Below are 7,992 nucleotides of genomic sequence, written 5' to 3'. Positions count from 1 at the left end.
TGAAAATAGACCCTGCTGCCTTACATTATTCAGTCTCACATGGACAACACTGTGTCCCCAAATTCTAGTTATCCCAGGGGCCATGCAGGGACCCCTGCCAACCAGTAGGTCTCTGCTGTGCCCCTTGTTAGATCTTAGCCACGGCTGCTTAATTCTCATTAAATAGCCAAGTTTCTTTTAATCTTCTTCCAAAATGAGGAGCTTAAGCCTTACAACAACATCTCCTAGGAGCTTTTAGCTCCCCTTTAGGGAGATATTTCTTTCTATTGAAGGGAAAATTTCCCAATAACTCTCTTCTGCTGCCAGGCACTGAGACCAGAGGCAGCGCCGAGCTGCTCCCTCATCATTTCCTAAGGGACTCACATCCTGGGCTGTGCCCTCTACCTTCAGTTTCCCATTCTCATTCCAGCCTGTCTGCTTGAATTCATTCCAAGGTTTAAGAAAGGAAAAAAAGGCCTCTTGGGACGGTCTGTCCCGCGTTGCACCCACCACCGTAAAACCTCGGCTGCTGTACTACTGGTTCTTATCAGCCATCACACCTTAAAGTACAGAAGGTGTGTCTAATATTAGCCAGGAAACATCGCGGCAAAGACCTGGACTTTTTCAGCTAATCGGTATTAATAACTTCCTATGTTTGAAGACAGCCCGTAGGAAATGCAGCCTGACTCATCTACCCTGTAATTAGATGAACTCCCCGAAAAAGTGCAGGTGGCTGCACCGCAAAGGCACATTAGCCAAGGTGCACAATATGCTTCTGACCAAAGGGCAGATAATAGCAGTAATAATTTCCTTCCACTGATTTAATATAGAAAAGCTGTATTTCTGACAGATTTGGCATCTGGCTGAGGCTGGAAACTCAAACATTTTCTTTCTCTCTCCTACCTCACTCAAGGGAAATCTGTAATACACACAAAGCCTTGATTTATTTTTTACACTCTCACAAATTACTGGAAAACAATTGTGCAGTGAAACTTCATGAAAAACAGAAGATATTCAGACCTATTTTCTGTATAGGTTATACCTAGACTGTGATTCTTATCAAAGATACTTGTTTCCTGTGTTCTTTTTTTCGTGCCAAGTTCAGCCATATATCACTTTTATGTATCTGAAGGCCATGGTGTAATGCAATATGAAGCTATGAATGGGATAAAGTTACATATTCTCCATTGATTTTCCATTGTGTCCATTATCTTTAATGCTGGAATGCGAGTTAGTGCGAGGCCCGGAAGCCTCCGCACCTCCGCGCTGGCTGCTGCCTCATGAAAACCGTCCCCTGGGGCAGATAAAATCAGCTGCAGGTTGCAGACAGGAGACAGGAGTTCCCCAAAGTGCCCGGCTTCATGGGGAAAGTGCACGGCTTGCCCGTCTGTCGGAAAAAGTGAGGGAGAAGGTGGACTCAAGGAGGGGGGCACGAAGGGCTGGGAGGAAACCAGAGAAGGGCTGGAAGTGGAGGGAGGGGAAAGACAAGAGAGAGGAAGGGCGCAGGACGGGTCTGCCTCAGGCCTTCTTAGGAGTGCAGAAGTGCTTTTTGCATGCACAACAAAGGAGGAAAAGGAAGAGATTTGTGGTCCATGATGCTGCTGTGTTGCTGCTATTCCCTGCTGCAAAGTTACCCAGGCACAACCAGCATCGCTGCCCAGAAGAGCAGCGGGGCGGCAGCCAGGGGATGGAGGATGGGGACAGACTTTTAGCAGGGCCTGTTGCAACAGGACAAGGGGTGATGGTTTTAAACTAAAGGAGGGGAGATTCAGGCTGGACATGAAGAAGAAATTTTTTACGCTGAGGGTGGTGAGAGCCTGGCCCAGGTTGCCCAGAGAGGTGGTGGATGAACCATCCCTGGACACATCCCAGGCCAGGCTGGATGGGGCTCTGAGCAACCTGAGCTGGTGAAAATGGCACATGGCAGGAGTGGCACTGGATAAGCTGTGAAGGTCCCTTCCCACCCAAACTATTCTATGATTCTACGAAAAGCCATCACTCCTGAGTCCTGGGTCTTGTGGAAAGCCAGCTGAGGGCTCCCTGCCGCTGCTGCTTGGCCTCATGGGTCAGGATGAGCAGGGAGGGGTGTGCAGGAATCTGCCACCACAACAGCTCAAGCCAAAGGCTGAGCATCAGCGCTCGGGAGAGAGGAAGATGAGCAGGATGGGAGGATGCAGCTGCACGAGGAAAGCAGGATGCTCAGGAGGCTTGCAGCCCAGATGGGCCCAATTGCACTGGGACTAAATGTTAACACTAGCTGTCTAACAAGCTTCTCAAATCGCATTTTTTAAGGCCATGTGTTAACAGAAAACAACTGTTCTAATTTAGCAAGTTCCAGCACCACTTTCACCCGTGTTACGTCTGGGCTGCAGGAGTAAGAAACACCATTGCCACTTAATTTTTCATTCCTCTTGCAAGGGTTAGAGCAGTTAGTCATGCGAGTCGTCGCCTTGGTCGATCCCATGCAAGCAACCTCAGCAGGATTTCTCTGTGTGTGACGAAATGCTCCTCCCGGCAGGCCGGAGCTTCTCATCAGGAAGGCAAAGGACTCCTCGATTTAGCAGCAGGGCTGTCTGTAATCTTAACTCTGCAGTCACCACTGCTGCCTCTCTAATGAATTTTTAAGATCAAAATCATTTTGCAGGACAAGTGACCTGTTCATCTTCATCTGACCTTTACTGCTCTGGCTACTGTTGTTGACATCTGTGACTAATTTGTGATCTATGAAATTGAACTGTGACCAATACGAAAAATCTTTATTAAAACCCTGCCAGGCTGATCAGCAGGCGTTTCTCAGGAGAGCTGCTCCAGAAGAGCCAATTCTCAGTAACTCCACAGGACGACATTTCTGGAATGAGCATCTCATCCCAGCTTACCTTGATGCACATCATCTCAATGAACAAGCCACCTTGCTTCACCTACAACCTGGGGACCGAGGTTAGGGAGCTTCATGCAAATTTTCCTTTTCTTACTGGGCCTAATATATAAGAGACTTAAGCCAACACAGAGCAAAACCTTTCCAGCTAGCATGAGAAAAATGTGGTACCTTGTTTTGCTATTTTGGCAGGGGGACAGCATAGGCCAGACTCCTTCCCACCTGCCCCCCTTGTGTACATGCATGTGCTGCACAGCAGGACCCCTTTTCTCATTTAAACAGCCAATTAAAGCCTACTTTGGCACTTAGCACATGACATCAACTTGCAGTACTTAAGCTGCCTAGCACAGTGTGAATTTAATTTGATAAAGGGGCAACTAATAAAGATCTTAGAAGGCTGGTTAAAGTTCATTAAGCCTTTCCTTTCAAGGTACACTTCCCTCCAGTGTAAAAGCTTGCGTCCTTTTTTTTTTCTTTTAAAGCTGTGTTATATCCTGCCACCAGAAAAAGGTGCCTGTGTCACATCCCAACAGGGTATATTTAAAGTCTCACTGTCAAAGTCATGTCAGGCCTTGGTTCCTTGCCCAGAAATGTGCAGAAAGAAAAATAAAAGCCCCTTTTCCCCCGAGTCAGGGACGAGGAGTGCAAGGCGGGTTGGTGCAGGCAGGGTCCTGAGAGGGGAACTGGACTTCTGTCACATTGAGCCGCATTCATCCTCCATCTCTGGAACCATCCGTAATTCCAGATGGCTTTCATAAACAGATGAGGAGGCTCCTCTGAGTTCACTGGTTTAATGAAGCCCGTATGGCTGACTCATGTAATAAGTATTTAATCATGCTGATGAAAATCATTTTAAAAACTTCCACCACACACAGTGCTGTTCGCTGTGCAGCCACGGAGCTGATAACACAACATCACAGCCAAGGAACCTCTGTTCTCCAGAGCATCTCCACGTGCCTGCCTTGACTTTCATCATAAACGTGAACACGCATTTGTGCTTTGCCACCCTTTAACAAGGACCTCTTCATCTTTAAAAATACTCATCAAATCACCTACAGAAGGGCCACAAAAGGAATTTTTTTAAGCTCTGCACTCCCTGTACAGCTGTTTCAGAGGTCACTCAAGGGTTAACACTTCAGTGTTTATAACTTCTCATTAGTTTCAGTTTGTCCTCTCAAATGCCCATGCCTTAAAAAGTTTGCAGAGCTTAAGTGGTCTCCATTTGTAAGAAGAGCAATCATGCCACCATACCTTGCAAATACTGAGTTATCTTAGGTGGAAATCCTTCCTCTCGTCAGCAGAAACCATCATCAATGCCATGAAGGATTTGGGTCTTCCTCATTTCCAGAGCATGGACCTAAATGAACGCATGTAAGTCCATCATGTGGCAACTGGTAGCCCACACAATTTCAGTGCATTTTAAGCTAGCTTCAAAAAGTCAATCCTCCTTCTCTCATAGAGAGTAAACTCAAAGCTGGTGGTCTCTTGAGAGCCAGACACACGTAAAGGGTTGGGGTGACCCTCCCTGTGGCAAAGCTGGATGCCTTAGACCTGTTCTTGTGTGCTGCTGTCATCTAAATAGTTCCCTGTGTGGGCTGGAAGACTCAATGTCAAGATTTAAACTCAGTCCTTGGGGCATAAGTTCCATAAATCACTATCTTGGAGGGTCAAAAAGGGCTGGATTAATGTTGTCCTGTTTGTCCTTACCTTTACAACTGCTCATCACCATTCAGCATGTCCAGTCACTTCTTCTGAGAGCTCTGGCCACTTGAAGAGCTTTGATTTGTAAGATCACCTTTTCCAAATTCTAGAAATGTTGAAAGCTGAAGGCATGTTTGCAGTATGTTATCAGTTACAAAATTGCTTACCTCTTGATGGAGAAAAGGCTTATTTTCTGACATGAGATCAGACAAAATCTCCACTTTGTTTCATTACAAATAGTTTAGTTTTGTGGGCAATTTATTGTTCAAATCACTGAAACGTAGCACAGTGCCCATGGCTTTGGAAATTGGGGTTATTCTAATTTCCCACACTTGATCTTTCAATAAATATTTTTTTCACTACTAAACATGCAAATATGTTGAAAAGATACCACTATAGGCTGAACAGAAAGATGACTGTGATGCCATCTCATCCACTTATAAACAATATGCCCAGGAATTATCCCAAGCTTTCTGATTGACTCAAATGCCCTTTGTGCATAGAAGGTGCTGCTATAAATAGTTGTTCTTTGGTGTTTTACTCTTCAAGACTGGGAAGTCTTCAGGTTAATTTTGAATCATATTGCTGTAGCACCTAGATATATGCAGCTCCAAATAGCTGGAGCATCACTATCTTTAGAGGCATGATAACGAAATCCAGACTTATACAAGTGCTTCATCCTCCCGTTAATGAGCTTATGAATTTTGGAGCTGCAGGATCAAACTCTGCAAGTGCAGGAATTCTGCACCCCTTCTTGTATCTCACTTCAGAGCACCTAATTAAGATCTCATTGTGACTTTTCAGAAGAGATCCTTAAATAGAAAAACACTGGAATAGCAGAGAGGTCTCAATTTCTTTTGTTATGACTTCAAACTCTGGAGCTAAAGGACACCAAAAAGAGAGCTCAGTGTCTATAAATCTTGCAGTGTGAACTGATTCATGACTCAGACGAAGTGCCCAAGCCCCTAAGAGTCAGGAGAACAACACTTTAAAATACAGTTCACTACTATCGCTGGAAACTTTAACCCACTGGCTTCACACTCAGAAGGTTTAAGCTGCAAATGGCAGGAGAAGATTTATGTGTTCCTCTGAACAAAATACGTCAGGGGTAGGAAAACTTGACCCGACAGTTTTGAGACGTGCCTGCCGTAAATAACCAATTGATGGGCTGACTCGCAAAGCCATTAGGAGGCATGAGGTGCCTGCTGAGACTCAGACACCGCATAAAACGCTGGAGGTGCCAGTAAATGGACACGGCCATGGGCTGTGCAGTCCTCTTCCAGTGGATTGCTCAGGAGGGTTCGTGAAAAATAGAGTGGCTTTAATCTCCGTCGTTTGACCCCATAGTTCTGGAAGGGGACTGTGCGTGGGACCCAGTCCATGGTGGGCAAAGGGGGAAGAAAAGAGACATAAAATGACCACCTTGTGCTTGAGCAGTAAATCATCTGGTGGAGTAAAAGTATTTCAAATGGAGCTGGAGATCATGCCTTGACAGTTGCAGACAACGAGTCTTTTCTGCTGTAAATCACCACAGCTGCCAAGTGGCACTGGTAGGTCTGACTAATGGGGTTTTACATCCCCTGAAAAGTGGCAGCAGCAGTTATAGGAGGAGGGAATTTGATGACTCTGATCACAGGCAGTCAGGTGAGAAGACCAGAGGTGGTGTTTCACTCTCTGAGAATGGGTCATTTTTACCTTTTCCTTCTATCCCTTTTCCTTCCCCCAAAAAGCCCATGAAATATCCATCTTCACTCTCACTGCTGCAGCTACCGTTCCTCAACTTGGGTTGATCTTTTTGTGCTGTCCCACCCTGATGGCAAGGGACAAGGTAAGAGCAGTGGACGTCCCCTGGAGCTCTGCCTACCAAGTCCTTCATTCTGGAGAAGAGAAGGCAGAGGAAGCAGAGCAGACATGATGCTGGTCTACTCCATACACTCATTTATACCAATCTGAGACATATGCACTGTGCAATTGAGTAGGAATCTGGGTGTAAATGGCTACATAAACAGCAACGTAATGATGAACCAGAGCCAGCTCCTCAGGGAGGCTGTGGCTTATGGCATTGGCCTTGAACAAGCAAAGACAGGGCCTTGTTCCAGTACCAAACATGAGATGAGAAGTGGCAGCTGGGAGATAAAAGGCAGGTAGGAAGAGTGTGGGTTTGTGAAATTACTTTGAATCTGATCCTGCTCAGAGCCCGAAGTTCTTTCCAAGCTCAAGAAAATAGTGGGCCAGCTCACAAGGACCAGCTCCTTGGGTGGGCATCTCATCCTGTAGCCAGACTGCCTCTTGTATGGGCTTTTAGAGGAGTGAGAAAGCCCTCAGTCCCAGCTCTGCCACCACTCAAACTCATTTGCTCTTTCATAACCAGAGGATTCCTCCACTGTGTAGGACTTGGTTCCCTCAGACAGTTATTCATTTTATGGATTAGATTCAACTGCCTTTTTTTCCCACAGGGAGCAAAACCCCACAAGGGAAGAATTGGTTCCAAATAATGGAATTTACACAGTATGCAAACATGCACTGGCTGAGTATTTACATGCTGCTGCCCACGTGGTTTCCTAGTAGCTCCTAAAACATCAGAAACGGTGAGCACCAGCAGAGGATTCATCTGGTTACAGGAATCTGGCCCTATTCCTGCAAACTACAAGACTGTGCAAGTGTGACTGTGTCTAAAGTCTCACTAGCTAATCTCAGGTTTTATTACAGCACCCTGCTATCCCAGCAACGTCTTGCAAAGAGGCAGAAATATCTCAGTCTCCCCACCCAGCTCGACTCCCCCCATTTTAATGCCACCAAGATACAAACATGTTTGCCATGCTGTCAGAAGAAGCATCTGCTTGAACAAACCTTCCACCTGAGCGATCTGCTGGACAAGTATTGCTGGAGTGAAGACCTCATTGAATGCTCAAAGCACAGTCCCCTGAACTTGTGGCATTACTTTTAGCCAGCACATCCAGAACACTGAGGGTTGGCATCGCTGGCGGCTGGTATTCATGGCTCCTCTTCACAGCAGTTTGGCTGGTGGTCTCTAAAGAAAAGAAATCAGCTAAATCACAGAATCACAGAATGTCAGGGATTGGAAGGGACCTCAAAAGACCATCCAGTCCAATCCCCCCGCCGGAGCAGGAACACCCAGATGAGGTTACACAGGAAGGTGTCCAGGCGGGTTTGAATGTCTGCAGAGAAGGAGACTCCACAACCTCCCTGGGCAGCCTGGGCCAGGCTCTGGCACCCTCACTGAGAAGAAGTTTCTTCTCATATTTAAGTGGAACCTCTTGTGTTCCAGTTTGTACCCATTACCCCTTGTCCTATCATTGGTTGTCACCAAGAAGAGCCTGGCTCCATCCTCGTGACACTCACCCTTTATATATCTGTAAACATTAATGAGGTCACCCCTCAGTCTCCTCTTCTCCAAGCTCAAGAGCCCCAGCTCC

This window comes from Streptopelia decaocto, assembly GCF_964273445.1.
Source record: "Streptopelia decaocto genome assembly, chromosome: 7".
In the NCBI taxonomy this organism is placed as follows: domain Eukaryota; kingdom Metazoa; phylum Chordata; class Aves; order Columbiformes; family Columbidae; genus Streptopelia; species Streptopelia decaocto.
Note: the sequence above shows the minus strand (reverse complement) of the source record.